Here is a 14,996-nt window from a genome sequence, read left to right as displayed (position 1 = left end):
TCCACCTCTCTTCCGGATATTTCTTGATGGTATGTGAATAGATTCTTCAAAATCATTTCCTTCGTAAGAAGGGATTTCATGTAACTCTTAGAGAAATTACATCAAATCTCGGGTTAGTGTTTGTGCCCGCTTTAATTCTATCCCTGGGCTCGGCTAGAAAGGCTTCCGGACTGTGGCCCACTGTTAATTACTCCCCCGGCGTCTGGGACTACATTTCACGTCCTTGTGTCCCCCGTAAGATACTCACCCCAAATCGACACTCCGTCGGAAGCGTTTTTATCAGATATGCGAAGATGACAGAAAATATTGGCAAATTTTGGTTTTCGAAACAGAGAACATAGCTGAAAATTAGTTTGAGGGTTTTTGGCACATCCGGCAGTTGGAACGGGATCTAATGTCAGCGTATTTCTCTGGTTCTCTCCGGCAACTGACACACTTCAAAGGAACTACGTCCCAGAAGTTGTTTTTTGTTGGAAATGAATTACAAAAAAGTCCTCCATTGTGCAGATGTTTGCAAAAACTTCCGTTCGAAAGATAACACCAATTTCCCACCATAATCACTGTTGATGTAAGACGCGTAAAGATGATAGGTCCGTGGTGGTAATTCGTTGCATATGTCAAATACGTTGGTTTCTGAAGCAAGTATCATTACATATCTAATGAAGACACATCTTAAAGCAGAAGCTGACGTTAGATAAATCTGAAGCTGACGCCGATTGATCATCGCGGTGGCCTGATTACGAGGTATTTCCAATTAACTGAAGCACCACGTGAAAACCGTGATTAAATCGGAGAGTAATGCTTATCATGCTTGAAAATAACCACGTGGGTCACGTGCAGACCACATTCAAATGCATATGGCAAGAATTTCTTGTAAAGAATAATTTCCTCGCCATGCACGTGCCTGTAGCCGTTTGAGTTATGACGTATAGATGTTTTGCGCATAGTGATGCACGTGCAAAACGCCACATACACGTGCAATCCGTGCTGAAGGAATTCGTTCCACCGTTTCTAAGACGTTCAACGTTGACTTGGATTGTAGGGTGCAAATGTACCAAGTGTTGATATTGCTGTTCTGCGCACTGTTGTCTTTTAAGTTAATAATTAATCCCAATTAAGATAACGATGCCAGTTTTAACTTTCAGGGTGATATATAATACAGGTTATTCCCTGGGCTAAGTTATCAACCAAACTCATTGATGGGGAACATTAGCAGATCGCAACGCGAACAGCTTACAAAGGAAACCCAACGCTTCCTTGCATCGCCATTTCTTATGAATTAATAATCTGAAAACGTCAACTGACGTTGAAGCGTGACAGGAAGTTTTAATTTATCAAGTAAAAGGTTCATTCGAGGTCTCGTTGCACCGATGTACCGTCTAACCAAGCACTAGGCTAAGCCATGTTGTAATTACACCAGTACCTGAAATTATCTGTCTTAATGCATAATTTGGAAATAGGAAGACAGGCTTACTGAACTGTGTGCTTGTGAATTGGCGAGTGTTTTCCACCCAGCAGATCCATGGGTACCCAGGGTAGAAGGATAAGACACTGCGTACGCTTCACTGCGTCCTTTGAGACGGCACACAATGGGGGAATTGAGAAAAGTTGTAATCAACGTCAAAGGTGCCACTTACAAAGTGATGGAGATTGCTGTGTGATCTGACCCTTGACCTTGCCTCGTTGTCACCTGGCACAGCAGGGACCAATCGTCTTTGTTCTAGGGATCGTCACAAACTCCAGGGGGTCTATTTATTAATAGGTGGAAACTTTGGCACCGTGAGCTACCCCGTTCCCAAGGAGAATACTACCTGCCACACGGAACTCGCTACCACAGACTTAAAGGTTTATAATTTCAAGAAAAATGGGCTCATGTAACTATACTACAATCACTCATACCCACACCTGCTTAAAAAATCAACATTGGCGTAAACGCCAAGAAGCTTCTGGAACAGGTGAAAATATTAATATTTCACTAACGCACTTGGAATAAATTGTGGCAGTTTGACAAGTGCCGGTAATATTGTGGAGGAATATTTTGGAGCTGGCGGCTGCAATAATAAATGATGAAATTCGAAATTTGTTATTAACTTATCAGACAGAGGTGTTATCACGTTCATGGCAAGCGTGTTTTGTAAGAAGGACACAGTTGCCCAAAGACAGGAGGTACATTGTCGTACGATAAAATGAGAATAACATCAACAATCCACACCTATGGCATTACGTAACCCACGCGTCCTCGTTGTACTGTTGCACCGCAATTATTCATTAACCTCGACATGTTAGTATCACACAGTCAACCTGCATCCTTCATATTGCAGGCATTATTTGTTTATCTCGCATTTCGTCCTTCTGCTATGACAAAGTCGACATGTCCCCCTGTCCCTTTTGCAGTCAGTATTTGTCCATCTCGACATTTGGTTTTCCTGCAATGACAAAGTCGACATGTCCTCCTATTTCCATTGCTGTCAGTATTTGTCCATCTCGACAAATGTTCCATCTACAGTTAAAATGCCTCTAGCTCGACATATCGACATGCTGCAATTGTACTCGAGTATTCCCTTTCATATTGTAGTACATGTTCCTTATTCTCGACATATCCTCTAGCGACGAAGCAGACACATTCACTTTTCGAGCAATCAAACTGTAGCTGTAGTTTAGATGATTTTGCTGCATTGTCTTAAATATGTTAAGATGGAACTTAGTAGTATACATAAAAACACGGCTGATTACAGCTTTGAGTATTTAAATTGCCCTTACTGATGATTACGTCACGCTTATAATGACATGCATGGATTATGTTGATGAAAACAAATATCCACTGATGCCAAACAAATCAAGCCCACACCAGGGGGAGGTAACTCCATAATGGATGTTTTCCCACCTCTTACAAGTTTTATTATCGTTGTAAAATTATTAATGACCGTGTATAGGAACTCTTTACGTGTTGAGACAGATAATATATTATTTTAGGACATGTATTTAAATTTGATTGCAAACTGTTATGAGAGAGACAAATGACAGTTGGTAATCGTATAGATGGCAACAGAAAACCTATCCTGAGGAAGCTAAACAATGTCTGTTGGTCAGACCGCTAATGTGGTGGATTACACGTTAACTCAACCGATAGAAGATTAATGACATTTACATGTGTGTAAAACATTTATTCAAATTTCAAAATGGCCGCCGTGATAAACCCGCCAGGGGTCGCTTTGAGACGGCCATTACTCTTTAGGTGCGGGGTTAATATAAATTCCTGCACAGTAAGCTCCTATGGAGGGTGGGGGGTTTTATCGATGGATCTGTCCAGGATCCCTGTATTTTTACACATTTGGTTCCAAGTTGTGAACACACGGGACATATTTATGTGGAGAAACGACGCTGACTTTTTTAGCATTTTCGCATTACTCCCCGAGTCAGACCCGTCCAAACAATAGCTGAAGATTTGTTCTGACATTAGAGAAGATTGGCTGGTACAAAAGGGACAAATGTATCGATATAGGTTACACGGGCGACCCTGGTTTTATAAACACTTTATGACCCGGTTATGCCGAACTCTGAGGCAGCACTCTCGAACCTGTATTTCGAATAAGTATCTTACAAGATCATGTTTGTGTTCTCAAAATAGCCATACCCTAGTTAGAGCACCCCAAAGAGCTGACATCCGTCATTAAGTTGGATGACTATTTGCTATGACATATTTGCAATGAAAATACATTCATTGCACCATTAACGTGACGCTCGTGGCAAATCATATGTTTGATCATGTTTTATCGAGTGGTTGTTTATGATGCTCATAACAGTTTGCTCACTGGGGTTTATATTGTAATATCGGGTTCGCGAATAGATGTGGTCAGCGCATGTTATGTTGAGTTTGTAATATTGCCTACTTTAATGAGCAAGGAAAAATTATTATCATTTATGTGATGTTTACCAACACAGACTAGTACACATAATCACTTATAATGGGAGTACTTTAATATATTCTTAATAATTTCAAATAAATGCATGAATGTAAAAAAACCCAACTCCACACCTCTATTAGATTATTAATGTTGAAAATGAGATACTCTCTAAAATTATTACAAATATATAACAATATCAGATATACTTTATAATGTTTATAACGATGTTAATTAATTGGAAAAAATATATATTACAGCAATAATTCTCCTGGCAGCTTGATTACTACCATGCCGATTCCCAGATGCTGCCCAACGTAAGCCGTGTGTTTACATATACAAGTATACGGTGTGGTTAATATCTGTATATGCAAGACTATTTCGATTCAGCCTCTAAAGCTAAAGCAACTGATCCAGAGAAACACGACCAGTAAATATATCTATGGCAAATTCGCCGTCGCACATTTACTATTGTAGCGCTTACTATGGTGATCGAGGCTGCTGCAAAATAATATTCGTTCTAATTGTTAGAATAGATTCTGTTTTTGCAATGGTATAAAGCATCGCACTGTGAGCCTGTGCTTTATGGGTGTATCTTTGAATGAGAAACGTTCAGTAAAAACAGGTGAAGCTCCAACGACAATAACTAACACGTAAAAATGGGCTCCTTTTATAGTTCAAAGGGGACGAATGTATAAAGTAACACATTATAATTTCGGTCTGGCAGATCCTCACTCAGTGAAATGTACCATAGTATACGTACGCGTTATGAACACTGACGTATTGTGCGAGTAGACAGTAATACATTACCAATGTGTATTTTATGTGGATATGCAACCTTATTATGATATTTGGCCATCTTCTATTAAATTAACACATAAACTTCCATATGACGTGAAACAAAAATGTGAAACAGTTAGGCTTTCCACACATGTGAAATCATTATGAAACGTTCGTATTTATATTTTTTTAAAATAACGACATTCCGTAAACTATAAAATAGACATAAATCATTTTATACCTCAGGTCATAAATCATAAAATACACATTCTAGAAATGTCATTTGCAAAATCATCAGCATCGCTAATATTTGTATTGTTAATTGATACAGATTTCTTTTTCTAAGCAAATGATCATTTTGCATCACTTCGACTATGACATAGTAAACTGCCAATGTGACTGATTACATTGTTAGCAAACAAGCCATTCCACGGTATTGTATACGTTGAATAATACACGTTACTCGTCAATATGCCATTGTTTAAATGGGCCATTAATCATGTAAGGACGTAAACCTCTGAAGATTTACAGCAAGCAGGTTCATTTCCTATTGTGTTATATACAGAAAAGATAAAACTCGAATGAAGCTATCACTTATCGATGTGTGGGTTAAATATTTTCATCACTCGATGATAGTTTCATATTAGTTTAATACAGAAAATGTTTAATCAATAAATGATATGAAATAGGCATTACCCGTTGTGTGTATTGTATGGGGTGGATGACGCGTCACGAATCTGTAATAAAACTGTAATATTCCCTGTTGTGCAATACTGTGAAGAATATTGACCACAAATGTGATAATACATATTGATATTGCACTGTTATAAACGCTGTGCAGTTTTGTCACCAAAGAGAATATAGATTTCAGCTGTTGACTGCTTCAAATATAAACGAAGGTCAAACATTTGACTTAGCAGCAGATGAGCTTTCGTATATTGTATATTTATGGAAAAAACGTATTTGATTTTAATAATATATATTGAATAACGACAAACCTTAGCACATATAACATGCTTATACTTTGATATTTAGGACACTCGGAGAAAAAAATAAAATTTCAATATATTAACATGAAACAATCATGTAGACACTGATTAACAAAAAGAGATAATATTGAATGTATAATATATTGTACACATTTACATTATTATATAAAATGACACATTATTAAATATTATGTAAATTCTATATAAATATAAAGAAATACAACCAAGTAATTTGCATTCAAAAGTGTACGATGTATATATATTTTTATTAACATTTGGGTTACATTAGAAAGCTTATTTTTCCAAATTTATTTCTAAATGAACTGCTTCACTATTATCGGTTTCATTATTACATTTTTGGACATTTACCATCAATAAATAATCCATAATGAAAAATATCCAAATAATAACTGAAAATTAAAACATATTCTAACCGATTACCCAAATGTTTCCACCAGCTAAACATCAATTTGTGTTGGTAATGCACAAATTGGAAAACACAAAATACATCAATGTCCATTTCAAGTATGCCAGTTGAAGTCCCGTTTCTAATCCCGCATCAGATGGTCATAAATATTCGTCAGTGACATCTACATTGAAAATTTACGAACGTTTTTACGAATTCTGAAGGTTAGACTATGAAGACGAAGTATCCATACATACCAATCCCAACATACAAAGAGGTAACAATAGAATACTTGTATATAATCTTCATAATCGCCAGTAGTCGGTGCTCGATCAGCAGGGAGATAATCTCATAGTATATCGAGGAAAGATAAACCAAAGATACCCTTTCTTTATTTGTATTGTTTCCAAGAGGAATTTGAAACCACACAATGTCAGGTCATTGTAGACAATAGAGGCAAAATACCTCCATGCCGAAGCATGCATAGGTATTTGACAATCCTTGAGGCTTCATGAAAAATAAAGACGAATCAAACATAAATCTCTCTCTTATAACCTCCCTCTAGGCTCACAATTCATGTTAAGGAACATATGAATTAATTTATAATCCAGCGACTCGTGAAATATTCATGCAGCGAAACAGAGCCCGCCAGGTGAAGTTCAAGGTTTATCAAAAATCAAATCCATCGCGAGTGCGACGGAAGGGGAGCAACTCCAGATAATTTCGCGCGTTGGTATTTGAATTACCTCCCTTTTACGGATACGTTTAACAGTTTTGTTACGAGAATTGGTCTCTGTTGAAATGTTTATTTTTTCACATTGAAGTATTTGTAACAGTTGTGAAATGGTATAAGGGTCCTTGTTTAAAAGATACAAATATTTTCAATACAACACACCAAAAGAAACTATTACAGAAAAGTCAATTTTGGACGTGCGTATATGCTTGAAAAACCCTGTATTTCTGAAAAGTCTATTTGACGGTACCTATAATCGTTAAAATAGCCCCAAAGTGATAAACATTAGGTATTAAAACAGAAATTTGATACCCACATAGAATATATAAAATATATCTCCTAGCAACAAGATATATTTGATATCACCGTGCCACCGTCAAACATTCTTCTGAACTTGAGTTACAAAATGAATGCGTTAAACTGTATACTCTTAACATTACGCCATATGTCTTACTTCAATAAAATTTAAAACGATGACATTTAAAGCTAGTTATGTAGGAAACGTACAATTGAATCTGTTGACTTGGCGTTGTTGTGTTGAATCATTAACCCCAGGTTTGAGTCAATTCTCTGGAAACGTGACACCGATATCTTGTAGTTCACAATAGAAACACACAATACACGAAATATACATCGGTGTGAATATCGTTAAGAGAAACACATGTGTTTTCTATACCATATACACCACCCGACTCGGAACAAATGACGATAAAAACTACAGGTTTTTATTCCAATTGAAATGTACATCTGCGAGACCTATATGCATTATCATCATCATGCATTGACAGATATGTCCCATTGTGAGATGAAATTGACACGTAGTCGGCACATATTGCAAATAGAGGTCAATATGGATTTTTCTTTGTTAACGAACTTGAATCGAAACGTATCATACCACACATTTTTTTTATCTGTTCTCTGTAAATGTTTCAGGTGCTTTGTGTTGAAGATAAATGAAATGCATGTTTTTGCATTTATGAGAGTGAGTGTGCTTTTTTATCAATATGACATCTATGTCGTTGAAACTGAAGTGAGTCACGACAAACAAGTGGTTGATAATATGAGTGAGTGATGGTTACAACGTTTGCGATTAGGGATAAGCCAAGTCGCAAATTAATGCAGCTGAGAAGATACTTCACTGACCTGAATTTCGGTATCGAACCTCGAACTACAAATGAACGGACTATTTTAGAGCCTATCACTATCTCTGATTCCACTGCATTAATGCAGATCAATTCATTTTCCAGCTAAATACAAATATAGAAGGATCCAGCCACGTCTAAGGGAGACAGCTCCGTGTGTCCAATCGCGTTGATTTCTCCGGTATTAACAACCGAAATCTCGACTATAGGAGATTATGCGTTTCAATAAAGTGTTACACACCAGAAAGCTTTAACATTTGCTTCTACATTTAACGTCTTAATTTAATTTACATGCTCTTACACAAGTTGCCGACGTCATGAGATTTAAGGGCAGTATGGACCTCAGTTCATGGGGTTAAATCACGCCACAAATGACCCAGGTTTGATTCCATACATGGTTACATTCTTTGAAGCCCATTTCCGGTATAACCAGCCGTGATATTGCTGGAATATTGCCAAAACCGGCGTAAAACCCAATTCATTCACGCATAGGGGTTTGAGGCAAATGGTCATAAGTGAAGCAATGGACACTTACACAGTCCGTTTGGCTCAAAAGCGGACAGAAGAATTGCTGTCTAGCTCGAGAACTAATAAACGTAACATACTCAATGGAACGCTGATGATAATCAGAACATCATACCAACTCTGTGACGTTTTTGCAGAATATATACCTTAAAATAAAAAAAGTTGTTTAACAAACTATCATTAAAATATGGACACAGTTCGCTGTTTATTATGAGGGAGGAGTGCAGATAAAGGTATAGCCAGGTGTGCGTGGAATCACGGAAACGGCACAGCACAGGGTAATGAATAAATAACTTTCTCGGTGCACGTGCTTCTCGAACACCTGGCTGTGCCATCCTCTGCACTCCTCCCTCGTAATAAACAGTGACCTATGTCAGTATTTTAATGATACTTTGTCAAACAACTGTTTTATTATTAGGAACAAAATTCTGCAAAAAAACCCAAAACAAAACAAAAAAACTTACAGAGTTGGTATGATGTTCCGATAATGATCAACGTTTCATTGAGTATCTTATATTATGCTTATTGGTTTTCGAGTTACATTGCAATTCATCAGTCCGCGTTTGAGCCAAACGGACTATAGGTGATAACGTTTGCCATCATTATCAACATGCTTTTCGTCCCATTTTACTGTGTATTGTAAAGCTTCCGTAGCCGCACACCTTATTAACCGGACAGTGAAATGCATAAGACCAACTCTCTGTTGTGCACAAATTTCTTCGCAAGATGATTCACGGATATCTGAAACTGGACTCGGTCTGAGTGTGCACTTTGGTACTTTCTGTACGTTAACTAGTTAATGAAGTCCCCGAGATAAACAGGAGGTAAAGGGTGGAGGAGAGGATGGTCAGATGGGACCGTGTGTCTTGTTTGAAGTACAGCGTTCAGCGTTTAGGTTCAGGATAGGGTGCATTCACCCCTTCTACAGACAGGATACAGATGTTGTGACACCAGTGGGGAGATAAACACAGATTCATATGGCTTGTGAGTGAGTGAGTGAGTGAGTTTAGTTTTACGCCGCACTCAGCAATATTCCAGCTATATGGCGGCGGTCTGTAAATAATCGAGTCTGGACCAGACAATCCAGTGATCAACAACATGAGCATCGATCTGCACAATTGGGAACCGATGACATGCGTCAACCAAGTCAGCGAGCCTGACCACCCGATCCCGTTAGTCGCCTCTTACGACAAGCTGAGTCGCCTTTTATGGCAAGCATGGGTTGCTGAAGGCCTATTCTACCCCGGGACCTTCACGGGTCCATATGGCTTGTGATGTAACACATTTTCAACATTACTACAGTAAGCCGTATAGATCGTGTTTTAATGGAACACGGTAATCTCAGAAAGAATGAATGATAAATTGGAGGAAAGAAAACTTTGGAACACATTTTCGTTAATCATCTGAAGGAAAGAAAAGACTAATGGTTAAAAAATGAAGTACGTGGCTGGGAGCAACGGCAGCAACATAGACAGACGTGGTTTGTGGCAACAACAATTGTATAGAGAGACGTCGATTGTAGCGACAACAATGTATTAGCGGGGTTCGTTTGTCGCAAATATTGAAAGAATCGCACGTAAAATTACAAAATTTAATTCAGCAAGGGAAGTAACTCTTTCGAATTTGTCCTTTTTGTTTGAATGAAACTATCAGTCAAAGCCAGAGAGTTCTATCCCTACTGTTGTCCATTTTTCGCATCAAGTGACGTTGTTTAGTGACGTTGTTTATCCCAAGGGTTAATTTTGTTTATTCAAATTTATTGTTTATCGTGACTGAATTAAGAAGCAATATCGGTTGCATCTGTGAATAAACATTGGTGTTTTAAATATCTAAACATTCAATACCGTAAATTCTGATATGTTTTGAATTAAAGATGAAACATGTCTTCAACAGCGAATATCGTTCACATTAACATATGTTTGCCGTTTTCTCTTGACATCAAATTAGAAAATAATGGTCGATGGCAGTTAAACACCGGGTTCCTGCTCTATACCCTATTTGGATGACGCGGCTTTAAAAACTACAACAAAATACCTTAAGGGGTTATCAACCAGACATATGTCACCCGCCGTCGATGTTAAGAAACATACTTCACTGAAGAAGAAAGGCAGTTACAAAATGCTGACGTGACTGAACACATTGAAAAGGTAGGGGCATATTTATGATGTAACCCACTGCGTTAGAAACTGCTACTTTAGACATATCGTTCAGGAAACTTTTCATTAGTTCATCAGGATGGAGGTTTCTATGGTATACTGACGAAATTAATTTACATGCCTATTGTATCCATTGTAGAAAATTATATTTAGCGGTAGTTCAAATATGAAGCACTCGTAAAATCTGCAGAGTACGTTTTGTAGGGGAGATAACTCTTACTGTCATATACCCAAAAGTAAACGTTTGGGACTGGATTGTCAATGACATGGGCAATGACATGAATGCTTGTTTCAGTAGTATATATTTACATAAACTTGCGTCTGTTTACAAACCTATGTTGGTCTTACTATGTAAGCCCATTGAGATACCAAGCTGCAATTTAATATTGACACCCAACTCAGAATATCGACTCGTCCGATCAATCTATGATGTGACTGCTCACTGCCGGCAAGTATCAGTGTCTTCCAGTCTCTTGATGCACTCATCCTTTCCACTTCGTCAATAGGTGACAAAGTCTCGTTACGAAATATCGTGAGTCACCAGAACTACAAACGACGGACCGCCTACCTATTGGGCGGAAGATCGTGAATGGAATGAACCCGCCGAAGCGCCCATAAAATGACTTCAGACTGCACAAGTCTCCGACTGTTCCAAACATACCTAACATTCGCGACAGGGGAAGTAGACAGAAGGGCCGGTCTGCCTGGCTGTACGTTATCCCTAATGTATTTGATGACAATGAACCGATCACAATATGCGGAATCAATCTCACGTCCAACCAACGTAATACACACACACGCTCTTGTATCGCACTGCAGAAATTCTGCGTAATTCGTGGCTGAAATAATTTACATGTAAGTAAAGGGAGTACATACCAACAAGGTTATGTGTCTATGTTTGTTGATACGTATGTGTATGCTTGTGCGAGCAGTCAGCATGACAACAAAGAGGTCAGAGTCAGCATTTGCGAAAAACGCATTTCGGTAATGTGTTCATGAATATCAACAAACCCTTTAGTCATATTTATATGTGTAAACGTAACGATATGAATACTTCACAAAGTAATAGTACATGCATGAGTGGGACAACTCGATCATAACAACTCAGGGTGTCTTTAAAACATCGATCGCTGGGTAAACAAAAACAAACTTGAATTTGTTGGAATCTCACCTGCAATAATTCCCGTTTCCTGGTGATTGAAATCACAGATAAAACACAGGACGCTCTTTGCTGTGCTGACCCCGGTGAGAGGTCGCGTTGAGAATCACTCGAAGTGTCGTACATCCACTGAAATCCCAGACTTCCTGTACAGTGATCCATCGTGAATACACCACTCACAAGACTGGTACCACAAGAATCCACACAGTGTACTCTCCAATTTGAGGCTCTTTCCAATCCATCTCTAATCCTTATGGGGTACTTCCTTCTCCACCATACAGAATTTTGTGAAAGAAATATTCTTTGATAATTCACATGTGCTAATAACCTCACATCAGACGTAATATCCTCTCCATTTCACATCCACTTGGTGTAATATCCAATCCATTTCACATCCATTTGGTGTAATTTCCCATCCATCTGGTGTAATATCCTATCCATTTCACATCCATCTGGTGTAATATCCTATCCATTTCACATCCATTTGGTGTAATTTCCCATCCATTTCACATCCATCTGGTGTAATATCCTATCCATTTCACATCCATCTGGTGTAATATCCTATCCATTTCACATCTATCTGGTGTAATATCCAATCCATTTCACATCCATCTGGTGTAATATCCTATCCATTTCACATCCATCTGGTGTAATATCGAATCCATTTCACATCCACCTGGTGTAATATCCTATCCATTTCACATCCATATGCATCTGGTGTAATATCCTATCCATTTCACATCTATTTGGTGTAATATCGAATCCATTTCACATCCATTTGGTGCAATTTTCCATCGATCTGGTGTAATATCCTATCCATTTTACATCTATCTGGTGTAATATCCTATCCATTTCACATCTATCTGGTCTAATATACCATCCATTTTCAATTCATCGTGTGTAATATCCAATCCACGTCATATCCATTTGTTTCACATTTGGAGCCATCCTGGAAGTGTCATATTACAATTATTTCAAATTAGACCTTTCTCATATTTCATGATTTTACATCAAAACTATTTCATATCCACCAGAAACATATCACACCCATTTCTCACAATTCATAGTGCAACATCTCGTCCATTTGGTGAAGTCTTACATCAATTTTGTATCCATCTTGTGTAAATATCCATTTACTTGGCAACGTATCCCTCCATTCCAAAGCCATCCTGTATAAAACACAACATCCACTTTCAATCCATCTTGCGTATACCGTTCCGTCTGTAAGTATCCACCTGGGGGTTGCACCAGTATATTTTCCAGGCCACATAAAATGATATTCTTATTCATTTTAGGTGTTCTTGAATATCACCAAAATTTTCATTCAACAGCGTATCCTGAAAATATACTTGATCTGGACTTAAAGTGTGACATTCCTCAGTATTGCTCCTGGTGAAACAGAGGATTCAAATCCAAATGTCACACAAATCCAGCGGGTCTTCTTAATCCATTTCGTTCGATCCACGTGGTCTTCTTCGGTAGGATGGAATCAGTCGTCCTTAAATCTTTGTCTTCTGGCTGCTGAATGGAGTAGTCTCCTGTCCATGTGATATTCGCTATGGTGTCCCGCACAACACAACGGTGTAATGGTCTAGGGGAACATTTCAACAACATGATTTCCTTGTTCCCAATGTGAATCACAGTTGTTGCATGGCGAAACAGTCACACACGTGACAAGTGAAAGCTCGACCTGTATCAGACGCTACATACAGGTAAATCATGCATCACATACAGGCAGATCATGAATCACATATGTCAATCATGGATCACAAACCTGTAGATCACGGATCGCATAAGGTAAATCGTGGGTCACATACAGGTAGATCACGGATCACATACAGATAAATCATGGATCACATACAGGTAAATCATAGATCACATATGTCAATCATGGATCACAAACATGTAGATCACGGATAGCATAAGGTAAATCATGGGTCACATACAGGTAGATCACACGCCAAAATCTTCTCTCTGTACATCCTGTCACTGACGATTCTAGGTATCTCTTGTACACATTTAAAAAATAGTTGTGCTACAACTAATTAAATCTTCAGCTCACAGTTTATTTCACAGTTTACTTTTAGCATCCTTGTCCTTTCACGCAAGACAAACACAATATCATGAAATTGCACATTTTGTGGCAGAAGGACTTATTAAACATTATCCAACAACCTTACAGATTTCGCTCTAATCCGAGTGATGATTAGCAACGGCACATCCTTATGATCTCATGCTGGTTTCATCCATGTGATAGATCGCACATTAAAATGACGTCAGCTTCCTTGAATCAGAACATCCCGACGGCATACAGGAAATCTGAAAGAAAAAAGCCAGAGCACATGTATGTCAAACAAACATCATTATGACTCAACAGTGTTTCTATTGCCAATATACCAATAATATCTAATGGACTAGATTATAAATGTGTTCATGCTAGCAAGATGGCAATGATATGAAAATGTATAGATTTAGAAGAAATAAATCAGTGGTTGATAGTTTCAGCACCAACAACATCGCTGAGGACGACGATGCCAAGCAGGTATACCACCATCTAAACTCCCTATTTAAACAAACGTGAACTACTGGGGACCCTCAGATCGTAACTCAATGGCTAAGCATAGAATGCATTACTTATGTTCTTACTGCCAGGAAATACTTCTGTTAGTGAATTTCAGAACTTCCTAAATTCAGAACCTTGAATTATCTGTGAAATATTCCGCGTAAGCAATCGGATAAACGACTGATGGTTCCTAAATTACAAAGACACACACTCTTCATATCATTTCCGGATTTAGCTGGGACTGGACCAACAAACTTTCTGTGAAACGATGTCAACTTGTTTCATTCAACAAATGATTTGCCTGAGACGCAGTCGCTGATAAGAAAATTTCATATTGTACACATAGTATAGACAGTATCCTAGCAACGTGCAGGTGCAATGAAGAGTGACTAGCCAAAACAGGAATACAATTCTCCAGAAATAATCATACGTCATAGCCAAGAAAAAGGAAAAGAAAGCGAAGTCAACTTAGTTTTACAGATATTCGGGGTTTTTAATAAAAAAAAACATTTTTAAAATAATCGAGTTAGTATTGACCGATGTGAAAGAAACAATGTTAATTCCGTACCCGAAAGCATTTAGATAATGAATCTACAACCTCATATATGACAGTTTCTCGCTGACGAGGAACTTCTTGATCT

At 38.1% G+C, this 14,996-nt stretch overlaps 1 long non-coding RNA gene across 2 annotated transcripts in view; it reads right to left on the bottom strand.

Annotated features, from left to right (window-relative positions):
- LOC137281631 (uncharacterized) overlaps positions 1 to 14,996 on the bottom strand; it is a 254,568-nt gene that overhangs the window by 187,972 nt on the left and 51,600 nt on the right. For both annotated transcript variants that reach the window (XR_010956752.1, XR_010956751.1), the window contains exon 3: positions 11,805 to 14,111. This is a non-coding gene — a long non-coding RNA (uncharacterized lncRNA). The remainder of the gene's footprint in view (positions 1 to 11,804; positions 14,112 to 14,996) is intronic.

The sequence above is a fragment of the Haliotis asinina genome, chromosome 4 (assembly GCF_037392515.1).
Source record: "Haliotis asinina isolate JCU_RB_2024 chromosome 4, JCU_Hal_asi_v2, whole genome shotgun sequence".
Taxonomy (NCBI): domain Eukaryota; kingdom Metazoa; phylum Mollusca; class Gastropoda; order Lepetellida; family Haliotidae; genus Haliotis; species Haliotis asinina.
This window is presented reverse-complemented; position numbering and strand designations above follow the sequence as displayed.